Source organism: Lissotriton helveticus, chromosome 4_1 (genome assembly GCF_964261635.1).
Source record: "Lissotriton helveticus chromosome 4_1, aLisHel1.1, whole genome shotgun sequence".
Taxonomy (NCBI): domain Eukaryota; kingdom Metazoa; phylum Chordata; class Amphibia; order Caudata; family Salamandridae; genus Lissotriton; species Lissotriton helveticus.
Genome location: NC_136063.1, coordinates 1742877762 through 1742894646, shown reverse-complemented (window position 1 = coordinate 1742894646; position 16885 = coordinate 1742877762). Strand labels below are relative to the sequence as shown.

Sequence of the window (16885 nt, the reverse complement as noted above, 5' to 3'; positions counted from 1 at the left end):
TGGTGTGTAACTCCCTAGCCCTGCTTCTGTCTGGCTTAGGCACTTGCCCTAGCCAACCAGAAATCCCATTTCTAACATCTGCCATCTATAAAAACAAACCTGTTAGCAAAAGAACTGAAATACAATCTGAATATGGGTGTCAATTAGCATCCACAGCCCTACTGATGATATCCTGTACTTGAATCACTAAGGAGTCTTAGACCAGCCCAACAACATCACAATAATGAATACCAGTTAAAATATCTTGGTATTGATACTAAAAGCACTTTAAATTCGCAGATCAGAGAATGTAGTTACTTAGAAGTATATGGTACTACATGTACACAGGGCCTGTAAATTAAATGCTACTAGAAGACTGCATCACACATTGTGCCAAACACTAACCTGGCACTGTAAAACATGTCTCAGGCCAGCCATTGCAGCATGTGTGTGCAGTTTTAAACTGCCATTTCAAACTAAACCTTTTTGCCTGCCCTAAACATTCATTTTTAATTTTGATATGTCACCCCTAAGGTCAACCCTAAAGACTCATAAGGCAGGGTGTATGGTATTTAAAAAGCAGGACATGGTTGCCTACATTTTACATGTCCTTACACTAAAAAACTCCTAAAATGTTTTTCCACCATTGTAATGTTACCTCTCCCATAGAGTAAATCTGTGTTACCTTATTACATTTAATAAGTGCTGGAAATGAGGGTCTATAGTTGGCAATGGTTTGCACCTTTGTCCAAATAGGGATCTTTGCTTCTAGTCAGGGTAAGGGAGTTACGCACATTGACTGCACCTGCTCACTCCCTTTGTAGCTTCGCACAAGCAGGCAGGCTTATCTCAGAGGCAATGTGTAAAGCATTTGTACACACATACAGTAACACATTGAAAACACTACAAATGGACACCACACTAGTTTAAAAAAATATGAAATAGTTATCTAAACCAAAACCACAAAAATCCACCATATATTTATCAGGATATTACTTTGAAAAGGTAAAAACAGTTCTGTCCATAACAAACTATGGATGTGTTGCTTCCGATACAAAGTACCTGGGATGCATCAAAAATCACAAGCAAAACCTGCCGCAAGGAAGGTGATGTGTAGGTTCCTTACATGCATGGAAGGTGATTTGCCGGTTCCTTGCTCCAGGGGAGGTGATGCGTTGGTTCCTTATTGCTACACAGGGGGGGTGCATTAGTTCCTTACTGAAGAGGAGGTGATGCGTTTGTTTCTTACAGTGTGGGGAGGTGATGCGCCGGTTTCTTACAGCGGCCCCGGCATTGCAGTAGATTTGGCACCCAGGTGCGATGCTTTGCGCATCGGGAGGGAGACATCGCTTTGTGAGGCTTCACATCATCTGGCGTCTGTGCTGGGGCCTGCATGGTGAGGCTTTGTGGGGCTCTGCATTGTCAAGCATTGGTTGCAAGGAGTGCACATCTGTGCAGCCATTTCTAATGTCACACACATTCCTTTCTTAATTATGATACACCCTACCTTGTGGGCAGCAGGGTGTGCCTAAATGTGACATTTGATATTTAAAATCAGATTTTCACACTCATCAATAGACAGATCTGTACAGCAGGATTCAAGATGCTGCTGTCAGGCTACACGAGATAGTGATGAAGCTATGTTTTTACTGCCCACTCTAAATTGCAAAAAAGGTGGTGCAGTCCACCTGTGACTTTTAACTTGCAGGCCCTGGGTACTTTTTCTATAGGGACTTTTGGGAATGTTAAATACATTAACTTGACATGAGCCAATTTAACCATGTTGAAAGGGGGACCATGTTACAGTATTCCTGTTTTGCAGGGGCAACAGTGTAGAGAGTTGTAAGTCCACCAAAAACAGAGTTCAACAAAATGCAAATTATCTGATATGATTATGCGGAAATGGTAGATTTCCTATACCACTGTTACAAAAAATGGTAGGCCTTTTGCCCTTGCAGGGCCTTCGATGTGATAAACTTGATTTAAGCATCCACTGGGAGCCAGTGGATTACTCTTGGAGCAGATCTGATATGCTCATACTTTTTCAAGTAAGGCAAATTCTGACCCCCTGGTTTGAAGTCTTTATAGCCTGGCAATAAGTCACATGAAATCTGTGCAAATGATGTTGCAATAGTCTAAGTATACCATTACTAGGAATATTTTATTTCAATTCACTGTCATTGTGGAAAACTGTTTGGATATTACAGAGTCCAGAGTGCTGTAGGTTTGTGCCTTTAACTAATTCATTGTCTTGGGAGATATGAGATCAGCATCACATATGGTTTCATGGGATGTCTTCACTCCTAAAATCTTTTCCATAAGCAGGAACTTAGAAGCAGACTTTGCCTTGTTTTGAAGTGCTTTCCATGACACCACCATTTGTTTTTCTATCATCCATGCCCTGTATTTACACAGTGAAGGATGATGCCCTTAGTTGATGGTAATGAAAGGAGTGATAGATTCGGTGATGATGTGGTTAAAGTTTGCTATGGCAATCCCTGTTTACTATTTTTTTATCCCTGGCATATGTCTGTGCCAAGATTTTTAAAAAATGGTGAACTAACTGGGTATTGTATCGTGTTTGCGCTGTTTGGTCAACATATTTCATGGCTAGGGTCTAGGGCATTTCCTAAGGACTTGTAAAAAGGAAACCCTAATCTACTGGTTAGGTTTCAACACCAACAATGTAAAGGAGGTGCCCATATGTAGCCTAAATAGTAAAAAGGTGTGTGACAGGCAAAACGTATATCAGATCTCACTTTAAAAAAGTCCTTGGTGCCCCATTTCCTGTAAAATAAGAAAGGACAAATACAGCATGTAACACTTCAAAATGGGATAGTATGTCCTGATGTGGCATCATTTCGCACCATATTCATTTTGATGCAATAACTGCAAATGTATGCAATGCGTGATCACAGCTAATGGTGGTAGGATGTTAACAACGTTATCTCTCTATTTCCATGTACACACTACCTCGGATATCCTGTCACAGGCTGAGACACTGTGGTGTTGCGGAACAGAACACTTTATGGAATTGTGAATTCTGACATATCCATGACATGTGACAGAGCTCTGGGTTGCAATCAAGGATAAAACGGTGTAAGAGATAAGCTGAGATAGTAAGGTATTTTTTAGAAGATTAGCTACCTTTAAAATTCTAGTACTGTTCGATCAGCTCTTCAGATCCATTTAGCCTCGGATTTGTCAATGTCTTGCTTAAGTGTGCTACACTGCAGTGCTGCACAATACTAAACAGAGGCCTTCTGCCGCAGACCTATTGTATTCCAGGGCATTCTTCTCAAGGCCGTGTATTCTGCTATTCCCCACTGATCTGTGGCATAATGACTAATCCGCTCTGCTAGCGAGGCAAGAGGAGGACGAATGTTCCAGAACATGCCCGTGGGTTCACAGCGCACTGACTGCGCCCTGCATTTATAAGGGGTCTTATCTTCTATGGCTGAAACAGCTTGTTCAGGTGACAGAAATACCGCAGTGCACAAAGCAGGCGCACCTGATACATTGTGCAGATATCACGATATCTGTGCCTAATGTCCTAGGTCGAAAGCGGCTATATGATGAAAAGGAACAATGCCCAGCATTGTATTGCAGAAGGCGGTGACGTGGCACTTGGATGGCACCATAAGCAAACCACAGAATTTCACAGAGGGCCCCACACAGCCTGTCTTGGCACAATCAATTCGGCTTTTATATGAGATCGGCCACCCTCTCGCACGTGAGGCTGTTAGAAATACATATTGCACGTCAAAGGGTGTGAAAGTGGCATCCAAATGTGTGCATTTGTTGTCTAGGGTTGAAAAAAAGCCTGGCGCCCTTTTTGTGCGCGCGCCGGAAGAGCAAAGTTGAAGTCAGTGAAACATACTGACACAAAACCATGTTGTGCGCCCCGAAAAAAATAGTAGTTCTAGTTTTGAAGGATGGTTGACCTCCACGTGTTACTCAGATGAAACTCTGTCCTGAAAACCAGCACTGGCTTTCTTTGAAATGTGATAAGAGCACACGTTGTAGCAAACAATGATAGACAATCGTTTGGCCTTTGCAAAGTCTATGCAAAGAACCTTACAGGTACACACGCACGCGGCAAAACGACTATACACATCCGTTTCACAATTTCAACAAAAAATACAGATAGCTGTGCACAGTTATATACTGGGATCAGACCAACAGTTTCCGTGACCATGCACAACAGGGCGCTTATCGAGATGGGCTTTGTGGCACAGCGCAGAGCTGAGCGCCTGTTTTTGTGCACCTCCAGTGAACAAAGTCCTCTCTAACCCGATATTCCTGAGTTACAGCTTTATTTTCGGACAGAGAAATATTTGATATTTAAATTGATTTTTTAATACAATGTGGCCGGCCAACCTGGGCCCCGTTCTGGCCCCCTAAGACCCTAATAAATAGCCTGGGTGTCTAGCTGGATCGAGACATGACATTCAAGGTCCAAGCACGTAATGTTGCAGCCTCCTGCTATGGCATCTTAAAAATGCTCTGCAAAGTCCTCTCATTACGCCTCTTCCAGGCAAGGAAGCTCATGGTCCAGGCGCTCATTCTATCGCGTCTGGACGACGGGAATGCCCTCTACCTGGGGGCCCCATGCGCGACCTTCTCAAGACTCCAGACGGTACAAAATTGGGCAGCCAGAAATCTTCTGGACATCCTGAAATGCCAATCGGCGAAATCAGTCCTGGAATCTCTCCATTGGCTACCAATCAGGGGGAGAGTTAATTTCAAGGCCATGTGCATTGTACATAAGATGTTAGCCGGAAAGGGCCCTTCCATCAATCTTTCTATTGTTCGGCCCTATCGTGCTAACAGACGCCTCTGCTCAGACGATCTGCATCTTGCCCCAATTCCTAGGATTCTGAAAGCCAGAAGTGGGGGTCGTCTGTTCTCCTACAATGTCGTCAAATTCTGGAATACTCTCCCTCTTCATTTGCACAAGGAACCCAACCATCTTGCCTTTCGTAAAATGTTAAAAATCTGGCATTTCCCCTTGTCTGGCTGGTTCTCCCCTACTTGCTGCTACTCAGTGCTGGGATGCCCCCGGGTAGCCATGCGCTTAATAAAGTATTTTTCATTAATAAATGTATTTTTCATTTACCCATTGCGGGTGCATAAGATCTGCGCTGAGGTAAAGGAGTCCATCATGAATCAGGCACAGTGATGGGCACTAGGGGAGATCAAAGTGCTGTGGCAGTGGAGGGCCGCTGGTGCACCTCAGGGGAAGCATTGACTAGAGACTCAGGGCACTAGTGATGGGACACACCACACCACGTCATGGGGCCTCTTTAAAGCACACGGCAGTGCTGGGTGTGCGGGGTGTTGTGCATGATGTGTGTGGGGTGTTGTGCACAAGGCGTGTAGCAGATGTTGTGCATCAAGGGATCACAGGTAGCTGATGATTTGAGGAGCACAGGGAGGTGGACATTTTTGAGGAACAAAAAACAGGAAGTATGTTTGGGATTCCATCTAATCTGAGACTTTGGTTCAGAAATCTTTTGTCCGATGGGATTCTTAAGCCTGTATTTATAATTATAACTGAAAACCACATGTTCAGAATTTGCAGTTATACTACCTAAAATACCAACATTAGCTGAAAGTGACTATGTGAAAGCTACGCACATGGAAGCATGAAAATAAATGAAAATTGACCTTTTTATGGATTTCACATGTTCTTGCTGCTTTAAAGATTTCTTAACTCTTCGTGTCATGCATCCCAAACAAAAACGTGTTTTTTTATGTACTTTAATTTACTCTATTTCTCTAAAACGCACTCTAGCCATTCTCTACATTTCACACTAGACAACAATTTCATCAAGCAATCAATCTTTGCAAGAGGGTGTGTGAAACATAAGGGCTCACTCTGTTGCCATCAACCAATGAACTGCCTGAGTTTAATGCTTTCTGTAAAGACCAGGGGCTATATTAGATTTAGATTTTGGTGGAAGGAATACTCTGTCACAAACGTACCACCGCCCTGTTACAAATAGCCCACTAAACACTAAATAAGGCCGTAAGTTTATGTTCTACCTTTGACATACCAATAAAACATCAAATGTTGAAAGAAAATAGTAAAGACCTACATTTCTATTCATGATGCCTTACCCGGCAGGTTAGTTAATTGAAAAACCAGTATTTCAATTTCAAGCATCTCTCCCATGTTATCTTCATACGTTTCTGGCATAGAAATACACCTTTGCAGTATTTAGAAGTCGAACCTAACAAAGTATCATCATGCTTATTCTGGATCTAAAGTGACAAAAAAAGGCGGTTTCAATAAGCAGTGTTTACATTAATTACGCAAACAATCTTATATTTTTTCTGATATTTATAGTACTTTTAACTTTCAATACAATTTTAGACGTGAAGAAAGTTTGTATTTCCAATTTTAACAGTGAACAGGTTATGTTTATACATATTAATGTATGGGATAATTTAAAAGAAAAGCTTTAGGACTGGTTGTGAACGCCAGATACACAACTCAAAAGGGGAACATCCTTTACAACGCAGATGTTACCCCGCACTACAGTTATGACGCGTCTTTTACAACGCAAGTCGTAACCACGACTTGCGCTGGAGGGCGCTCAAGGACAAGGAATAGTAGATTTACTATTTCAACACCTTCCCTACTGTACGTAGGCTGGTGTTGGAATAGTAAATTTAACTATTCTAAGTCCAGCACCCCTACAGCGCAAGTTGTGGTAACGACTTGCGTTGTAAAAACGAGTTGTAACGGTACGCGTGGTAATACCACGCGTTGTACCGTCGTACATCCACTCAAAAACGTGTATGCATGGAAATCATCGCACCTATAGTTACCGTTACACACCCTGAGATAACGGAGATGACAACAGTAACTGACCAGACGACAGAGGAACAGAACATATAACTAGAATCACATCGAGCTAATACTGGTTAATTGTCGAATGCAAATGATGAGGTTTATAGTACATTTGGCAACTGGATTGTTAGTTACTGAAGGCGCTCACTCTTGCATTGTTTTAGAAGAAAGTCTCCAAAAACATGGGTAGGAAATCCTTCCACAAATGAATATCTTCACCTACTAAGCTTTAGGCCGATGCAATTGATGAAACACACGAAATGAAGTGCACAGAGGATCAACAGGAGGCAGGAGCTGCCAGCCACAGTAATAGTGTGCTTGATCCATGGAAGATCTCTGGGCTCAGATGGAGACAGGAAGTGATGATCTTCGTTTAAACTGAAAGGATGTAAGGATTAGGAAATACTTACCACTCTCCATTAACCATAACAACCATGCGAATCGCGTTAAGTTGGATCACAAGTGAAACATTGGCTATAAACACAAGATTCAGGACACACAAAGCTAGCATGGACCTCAAGCAGGATGCCAAAAATTGGTCTTGCAATAAAGGTCATGGCAGTCAAATGATGAAGGTGATAACTCAGTGAATCTTTCATGTCACATGTTAACATAGATGAAGGTGTCAACGGGGATTTCCTCCCTTGCTTTCCTCTTGATGAGGAAGTTAGGTATAGAACACTACCATTGATTTCAACATGAAAGTTAAAGAGTTGCGATACCCAATCATTGACGTTGATTCACCAAGATATCAGGGGTATTGAAGTGATGTCAAGGATACTTATATCCCTGATGACTTCAAATGGGTTAACCCATATTTCAAAATGTTCTCTCAACAAATTTGCTGAGGAGCCGACAGAGGAAAGCCAAGGCTGTAAACTACAGAAAATAACTAAAAGCCTGTTATCTAGCTATGTCTGTTGTAGGTATAGAACAGTGTCGAGGGTACAAGCAGCAAATCAGGTATAGCATCTGTCATCCCTGGCAATCCTTAACTGGCCAACATGCATCAGATGTCTCAAAAACAAAATAATGATTACGTGGAGTAACTAGGGGTTGAGAAGCATACAGGAGTGTTAAACATAACTGAAGATGTGCTGAAAAAAGATGTTTGACACAAAAGACAAACAAAACCATTTTTTACGGATCAGAATCCAAAACCTAATTTGACAGCAAAATACTGTCAGGACTGATTAGAAAACCAGACATAAATGTCTCAAGAGAACGTCGTTTATGTTTTTAGGGAAGGTCTAAACCTAATTCTTCTTCCCCAGGACCTCTTCATCAGAGAACCTTGGAAGGAGAAGGCCTGGCTTTATCAGCTATGAAACGAAGACAAGAGATCCACGCGGTGACACATTTCTATGCATCCGCCTTTACTGTTTTACACTGCAAAGGTCTGTTGTTTTCTGTCTACCACCCCTCACCGACTGAACAAGAGCAGCAACCCAGTATTGTGAATTCAAAGATCCTTCTGCATGTCTTTTGTGGCTCTCACCTGTCACTGATGGCAGGCAGCATATTTGTTGTGTGCATTGTTGTATTGCAGTCTGAATTCCATGAACACGCTGAGGCTGCTGTGCTTTAAGTAATCCTTATTCCGGATTCTGCTCCTCTGTAGCAGAATACTGTGGTTAAAAAAAAAACTTCAATGGAAAAAAATATTTTGTGGGCAACTGAAATTTTAATTTCATTCCCCAAAGAAGCCTCTCTAGTTACCAATTCCGTTTGTCCCTAAAATGAGAAAAATATTTTTGGGCTGTGGGGAAGAGGAGGAGCCTTTCTTTCTACTGCCACCTCAGGCACAGCAAGGAATCTATATTAATTTAGAATTCCTGTCATAAATATAGGCAAAACACCTGGGAAAGAAGGATGTGAATACATGGGATCCTGCAGTCTCTGTGTAAAAGGCCATCTGTAATCACCTTTATTACGGGCGACTTGTGACACAACGAGTAGCCTCTAATAAAGAAATAACGTAGTTGCTCAACCATAATAACGTATTACAGTTGAGTTCTGACATCATGGCAACGTGTTTATTTTATACACACAAGGACATTTTAGGAAAGTTAGAATCTCTCTGCATGTTTCTACACGTTCTGAGCTACAGTGTTGTTTAAAATCTGACTCGGATTAAATTGCTTTGAAGATCTATTTGCAACAAATATCTAAAGGCTTTTTGGGTCTTAAATTTTGCACTAGAGGTTTTATCTGAATGGTGTAACCATGTATTATAAGTAATAAAGTGCCCAAGCTATACATTATAAGGATATTGCAAGTCACTTCCGGTTCCATGACCTTACAAAAGGAACTCAACTTTTGGCGTCATTCCTCAATGTGTTCCAAGAACTCCTCTGTGACTTGCAATAACATTATAATGCACAGCAGGGGACTCACATTTCATACTACAACCAATTACTGTGAAAATTGAACTTTGAGCTGCGTGCACAAAGGTACAGCATAGTTCCTGATGGAAAATGGAGTGGACTAATAGTATAGGTAGCCAAATGAATACAAATAAAGCATCTAAAATGTTTAAAGAGAGACTGTCACCACCACATAGGAGCATTGTACTTCTCAGTGAAAACCTTTGAACTAAATATCAGAGTATCTTCTTTTCTACTTGGGGTTGAGGCTCCCATACTGAGTTAACAACAAAGAACAATTATAGCAGTGCTGGTACTGGGAAAATGGAATTTCCTACATTGGATAGTTGCTGAAAACTGATGCATTGTGCAATAATCATGGTATAAAGTGAGGGAAGTTATAAACATTATAAAACTATCATATGTGCCTACAAACAAGTGAAGACATCTAAACAATTCTTCAATGCTTTAAAATGAGTGATGTTGCTCTGAATAATGTGTTACCCCAGGGCACAAAGATCTTACCATCACACATTCTGACTTCAGTATCACCTTAAAAACATGTCCCAGTTATGCCATTGCAGCCTGAATGCAGTTTTAAACTGACAATATAAATTAGCAATATAACCTATTTGCCAAGCCTTAAACTCCCCTTTTATTACATATGCCACCCCTAAAGTAGGCCCCAGGTAAGTCATAGGGCAGGGTGCATTATGATTAAAAGGTTGGTAATGTGCTTTTAAGTTTTACATGTTTTGGTGGTGAAAGACCTTTGAATTCGTTTTTCACTACTGTGAGGCCCATCCATCTCATAGGATAACATTGGGTTCCCTTATTACATTTAATAAGTGCTACGGTTTGATTCAGGCAGATTAGTATTTCATGTTTGGTATCTATGAAATTGTAATTACAAATTCTCTTCAGCGGTAAAGCCAGATTTTATATAAAAAAAATTACAAATATGCCACTTTAAAAAAGTTGCAAAAAGAACAGTTGATGGACAGAATGCAGAACAATGTCATATATTCACCCCAGTACAGGGATCTGGGCCTATATCCATAGTTTTTTTGCTCACCATGCCATTCCAGTTTGAACCCAGCCATATGCAAATCAGTCTTGACCCTGTGCCTCATGGGAACAGTCCAGCCCGAACTGCCAAGCAAGATCCTCCCTGGACTGGAACCAAGCATCCTAGAACCGGTTTGGGGGTTTCACCCCTCATCAGCCAGGATATCTTGACTCCAGTGGCATGGAGAGAACGGGACCCACGTCAGGGCATGTCTGTCCCACTCAGGGTGACAAATGCAAAAAGAACAGTTGATGGACATAATGCAGAACAATGTCATATTTTCACCCCAGTACAGAGATCTGGGCCTAAATCCATTGTTTTTTTGTTCAGCCTGCCATTCCAGTTTGAACCCAGCCATATGCAAATCAGTCTTGACCCTGTGCCTCATGGGAACAGTCCAGCCCGAACTGCCAAGCCAGGTCCTCCCTGGACTGGAACCAAGCATCCTAGGACCGGTTTCGGGCTTTCACCCTTCATCAGCCAGGATAGCTTGACTAAAGTGGCATGGAGAGCATGGTACCCATATCTGAGTCACTACACCACTGGATTCAAGCTAGCCTGGCTGAAGAAGGGTGTTGCCCTGAAACCAGTCCCAGGCTGCTTGTTTACGGTCTAGGGAGGACCTTGCTTGGCAGTTCGAGCTGGACTGTCTCCACAAGGAACAGGGTCAAGATTGATTTGCATATGGCTGGGTCCAAACTGGGGTGGTGTGGGGAGCAAAAGAATGATCGATTAAACCCAGCTCCTTGTGAGTGGGGGTGAATGTTTGCATTGTCCAGCATTCAGTCCATCAATTTGTTTCTTTTGCACTTTAAAAAAATTGACATTTTCCTACCCATAGCCAATTAGTGCCTGCAGCTTCCCCTGGGCCACATGACCGGACGTAACTGACAGTTAGACTTTGTGAATTCCTCTCAGATAGTTACACAAAAGATAGATTAAGGGTGCTTGATTGTGCCATATGCTGGCAGGACAGGAGGGCAGTGCTGTGCACAGCACCACTTGCAACTGAATAGGCTGTGCTCTGTCTTCACACAAAGGGCTTGTTTACCACTGCATTGTTCCTGCTGCCAGCTTGGAGCGAGTGGAGAAGAGTCAGGAAATTCCAAGCACTTCAAACAAAAACCTCTAGAAACTTTTCCCAACTTCAAAGAAGGCACCAGGTGTAAAAATAGCGCCCTGAAACCCACTCTTCACGTCACTTTCTGGACCTCTGGAAAGGTTCTAAGAGGTATGCCTGCTCCTATGGCCTGCTCTGTACTCCACAAGGCTGCTCTGCTTCACCCAGAAGGACTGTTTTGCTTCCTGATGTCTGCCTTGAATGTTCAGAGGATAGCCCTAATGCTTAAGCCGCAACTTCACCTGAATCCAGGTCTACCATAGCGACTCCAAGGGCTAGTCTGATGGCCCCCTGTTCAGAGCTACAGGGACACAACAACCATCATAAACCAGCACCTAGACCAAGCTGGAGTAAGTTCATGATCCTCAAGTGGTGCCCCTCAGGCCCAGGTACTCAGTGTAGCCTCAGTTGAACTCTCCTGAAGTTTTTGGGCTCTTTGCAATGGGACAATTTGCACTAAAACCTTTTTGCCAGCACCAACTACCAACGGGTGCTACATGGTGACCGTCAGTATGAAGCTCCAACCCTGACAATCCATGACTCCTAATCTTTGCACTACAGTGACAGCCGGTCAGTACTTTACGCAACTTCAACGGCCATCTGCAATACTCACCCTGCTCCTCACAGCCCCATCCATCATGAACTGAACTCCTTGCACTAGAATATGAAGGTGACTCTTTCAGCAGGATTAATTTGGTCCCTTTCTTTAGTCTCTGCCATCACAGTCAGCCTGATCTTGTGACTTTTTACTCGGACTCCAACGACCAGATAGTACCAAGTGGCGCTTTGTGCTTTTTGCTGCTATTTTTACCTAAATCTTTAAAAATTCAGAACTCCCGATCTATTGACTGGATCTTTGTCATTTGGGTATCCAATAATTTATAAGAAATGTACTCTATTTTTCTAAATTAGTGTAGGATTTTTCTTATGTTGTGTTTTCATTTTATTACCGTTTGTGTGCTGCATACATACTCTACAAATTGCCTCTAAGTTAAGCCTGACTTCTTTTTTTCCAAGCTACCCTGAGTTGAGACCAGGCTAATTTAGTTATTTTTTGTGGTTTGCCCTACCAGGGGTTTTGGCTGTTGTTTGACCAGGGCTCACACATACTTAGGTTGCCTAACAATGACTTACAATGGGATTGACATGATTCTAGCAACAGAAAGAGGTGGAGATAAAGTCCAGCCAATTTGAATCAAAGTACATTATTTAATTGGAAACCAATGTACCATTTGGCATGAATAATGATGACAAATGTGCAGACAGTGATAGGTTTAGTAATAATCAATGAAGAAATCGAACATGCAATAAATCATAAAAAATATATCAGTTAACTGGTAACAAGGAGCAAGAATATGAATGATACTTTTTGCAGCTGAGGTGCATGCAGGTAACAGTGGTTTGGCGGTGGGGCCGGGTAATAGGGGATTTCGAGGGATGATCCGAGGGAAAATGAAATATTTAACTTTCCCTCATCATTGTCCCTCGAATCCCCCCCTTACCCGGCCCCACGGTTGTTACCTGCAAGGACCACAGCTGACTTTTTGGAAGATCTCGCGGTAGTAAGGACATAAAAAATATGAAATACAGTAATTAGAAAAAAGATTCTCATCAAAACAAAAGTTATAAGTATCCAAATTACCAACCACTAAAGACAAAATTAATTTGAGGTCGAGGAGCGTAAACTTAAAAGCGAAAAAATAAAAAAATATGTTACCCACTAATTGAGGTTTAATAGTAATCAAATAATGATGAGATTATTTTAAAATATTACATAATTCCATCCACAACACCGGAAACATAACAATGTTACAATAATCAAAATCACAAGTTTGAAGCCTAGAATAAAATGCTACTGTCAACAGCAATGTAAATAGATCGACGAATCAAAAACAAAATTAATTGATTCACATCTGATTATGAGATAGTACATTCATCCTACATAAATCCTATAGAGAGTCCGCCTAAAAAAAACTGGCGTTGACTTGAAACTGCATAATAACCAAATGTAAAATAGTACATAGAAGCTTTAACGAGGGCGTCATGTTCCAACTAAATATTATTTAAGGAATGCTGCTGATTCTTGCTCAATAATTGTAGTACTTTCTAGTTTCGTTGACTGCAAAGTAATTTATTAATAGATGCATTGTACATATGAACTGCATTGACTTTGTAATCAGGAGAGAGAACTACATGGCGCAATGCAGTTCTTATTAAACTACAGCACCCAGAATGCGTCTTAATGGATCGAATGGACTATTGGTATAGAAATGAATTAGACAAAGCGCACACCCACCGTTATCAAGACACTTGTTCGAAACGTGACAATTTGTACTGCCGATGCAATAATTAACCAATAGATATTTGGTTTCGTGGAGTGTGGCGTTTTTCAGCTTTTGGAGTGGATTTGTGAGAGGCATTTGGCGAACCGCCATAACAGTAAGTACGGCCAGCAGTAGCGGTCGGCAGTAGATGTTTCTGTAGGGCGGTGACGTGGGCAGGGGGAAGGGTAGGGTGGGGGGTAGTAATGTATGGATTACAGAGTTTTACAGGTAAGTAAATATTTAAATGTTTACTTACCTGTAAAACTCCGTAATCCATACATTACTACCCCCCACCCTGCCCTGCCCACGTCACCGCCCTACAGAAACACCTACTGCCGACCGCTACTGACGGCCAGCATTAGATGGCCACATTGCTGCACCGTATTTCAGAAAACAGAGGCACCCGGCAAAATCACTAAAGATTGGGAGGGTTTCTTCAGGTAATAAAAATGGAACACGAATGCTGTAACGAAGGAAATGCTTTACAGATAATTTTGCTGAAGAGACCCGAGTTTAAACTGACTCCCAGAGACCCGAACAATTTGAAAGTGCATCCTCATTACGAATTAAGAGGGCCTGGATATCGTGCTAATATTAACGAGCAGTGTTTCACCAGCCCTTTGGGGAATACAAGTCGTCTGCTTAAAACAGAATTATGGCAGGAAGAGCAACAAAACGCTCAACAAAAGCGGAATGTTTCATCACAAAGATGGATGATACAACGTTATTGGAAGGTAACAAAGACAGTGATATGAATCAAACAATGACATTACAACAGATGTTTACACAGTTCCAACGCATGTATAGAAAGGAGTTAAACAGAAGCTGGGAAATAATCACCTTAAATAAACATAGAGGTTGAACTGTCCCAAGAGGGTTGCGAGTGTTTACAATGTCAAATCATCCAGGCATCAAATCGAAAATGTTCCACGAATGGGGTGCGAACAACATGAGGTGCTCTAAGAATATGATGTTGAAATTAAATAAATATGCAAAAATGGATGTGGAGGAAAAACACAGGACCATCACAATTCCAGAGGACATAATTAAGGAAAGTAAATAAAATAATAAAAGTAATTTAATAATGGAAATGGAAGAAAGATTAGATAAATAGTAAGATGAGATGCAAAAACACAGACATTTTGTGCAAAATGAGCGGACTACCTACCTCACGGAGTAACCTTTACGTTTACAAGATTTGACTATTAAAACAAAAACATCTCATAGACTTAACAATGACAAAATCACTGCTAGCCGAAGAAACAAGCGAATCAGACATCAAACTAAGTGAAAAATAAAGTACATCAACTTCTAAAAACCCTTAGGTGTTTTTTTAGACTAAATGAGATTAATATGTTTAGACTAGCAATCATCAAAAATGAAGGGCTCGTGCTCAAGGTCGAGGAAGGGTAAGGGTAGGCGAGTAATCAAAAGAAAAACAGGAATAGGGAGTAGGAAAACTGCAATACCTTCTACACAATTGTAACAAGTGAAAGAGAGCAGCACATTATGTAACGAGAACCTAGTCATCAATCTATCGAACCACTCATTAAAAGTGAAAGAACAGAGGGCTGTCTTTTTATTTACCCCGAAACACAATTCTTATATGTTAAAAGCAAAATAGGCAGCGTGGTTGTATCCACTTGGCCTTCATGGACTTATCCAGAGTGGTACTGAAAATCATGACGAATTTGATATCAGCAGACCGAGAATGACGAGTAGACTATGCACAAGCATTTTCGTCACATTCGAGTGACGAAAACACCCTGAATTCTGAGTTTTCGCCCTGAACCCTCGGGTTCCATTTTGTGAACGGCAGCCATTTTGTGATTGCCCTCACATAGGCCGGTGACTAAGGCCAAAAACGAGTCTGAAGGACACGTACACCTTTGCTGACTTCTGCACGACCTGGGCAAGCTGACTCCACTGCCCAAGGCCAAACCTGTTCGGTCAGTTCCTCTCCCAGTGGCCGGGCGAGATAGTATCAAGGCACAACATGCCATAAACCTTTCATCGCACACAAACCCTTCCTAATCTTACACACACATGCCTCTGTTTCTTTCTTTATGACTTGCTTTACGAGGAGGAGGCGCCCGTTTTTATTGGGGTTTCGTCGATATCTGATGAAAATACTGGGCCTTGCCGGGTAATTGATTGTGGGCTGAACAAACTAAAATATGGGCTTGTCATCATGACTCTGCTTTTTCTTTGTATTGAAAATATGTGAATGGTCTACTGTAAAATAAGGAATGTTTGCCTGAAGCATAATATTTTGTATAAAAAGAGAAGGCTGGCTTTGTAAGATTGAGCAGTCTCCTGAGAATATACACCGTGTTGTACTTCTAGGACGCCTGTTACTTGGTTGCAGCCAATAAACACAATCTTTGGCTTCACCTAGAAGACTCTGAGTTTCTGTAGTCTGAAACAGGAAGGACCCGAAGTCTTAGGGTGTGTCCCTGGCACCGCTGGGTTCTGAAAAACCCAGTACTTCACCAGTGACTTTGATACTGTATGTAGAAATAAACTTTGGCAAATGATGGAGTCTATGGGGTTTGAGGAGCCTTTGGTCACCCTCCTTCGTAGACTCCATGCTGCCACAACAGTAAAGATTAGATTTGGCCCGGCCGGTGAGAAGACAAAGTCCATACCATCGACTGAGGGTGTTCACCAGGGGTGTATACTGGCCCCTTTTCTGTTCCTGTTGTACACCAATGGTCTGGAAGCTTTTCTGCAGGAAAGCTGTGTAGATTTTCCCCAGGTTAATGGTAAACAGATACCGATGTTATCTTATGCAGATGACACGGTTCTAATGACCCTAACTGCTAACAGCATGCAATCTAGCTTAAATGCTTTTGAAACCTTCATGCAGGGGCTAGACTTAAGGGTCATTTTCACAAAGTCCTTCACTATGGTCTGTGGCCCAAAAGGGGTAAAATCTCGCAGGCTTATGGTGAAGGACTCAATTATTGGGAAAGTTGACAGCTTCAATTACCTGGGGAACTTATTTAACAAAACCTTGAGTTGGGATCCACTAGTATCAGATCCTCTAGTATCAGCACGTGTGCAAATGGCTACCCAAACTGTAGAGGCCATTTTCCGTTTTTCTAGCAAATTGGGCCAGAAGCCGGTTGCAGAATTAAAATCTCTATATAAAGCAAAATGTATCCC

At 41.8% G+C, this 16885-nt stretch overlaps 1 protein-coding gene across 1 annotated transcript in view; it reads right to left on the bottom strand.

Annotated features, from left to right (window-relative positions):
- Window positions 1-16885, bottom strand: part of KLHL4 (kelch like family member 4) — an 804052-nt gene that overhangs the window by 662967 nt on the left and 124200 nt on the right. The window lies entirely within an intron of this gene.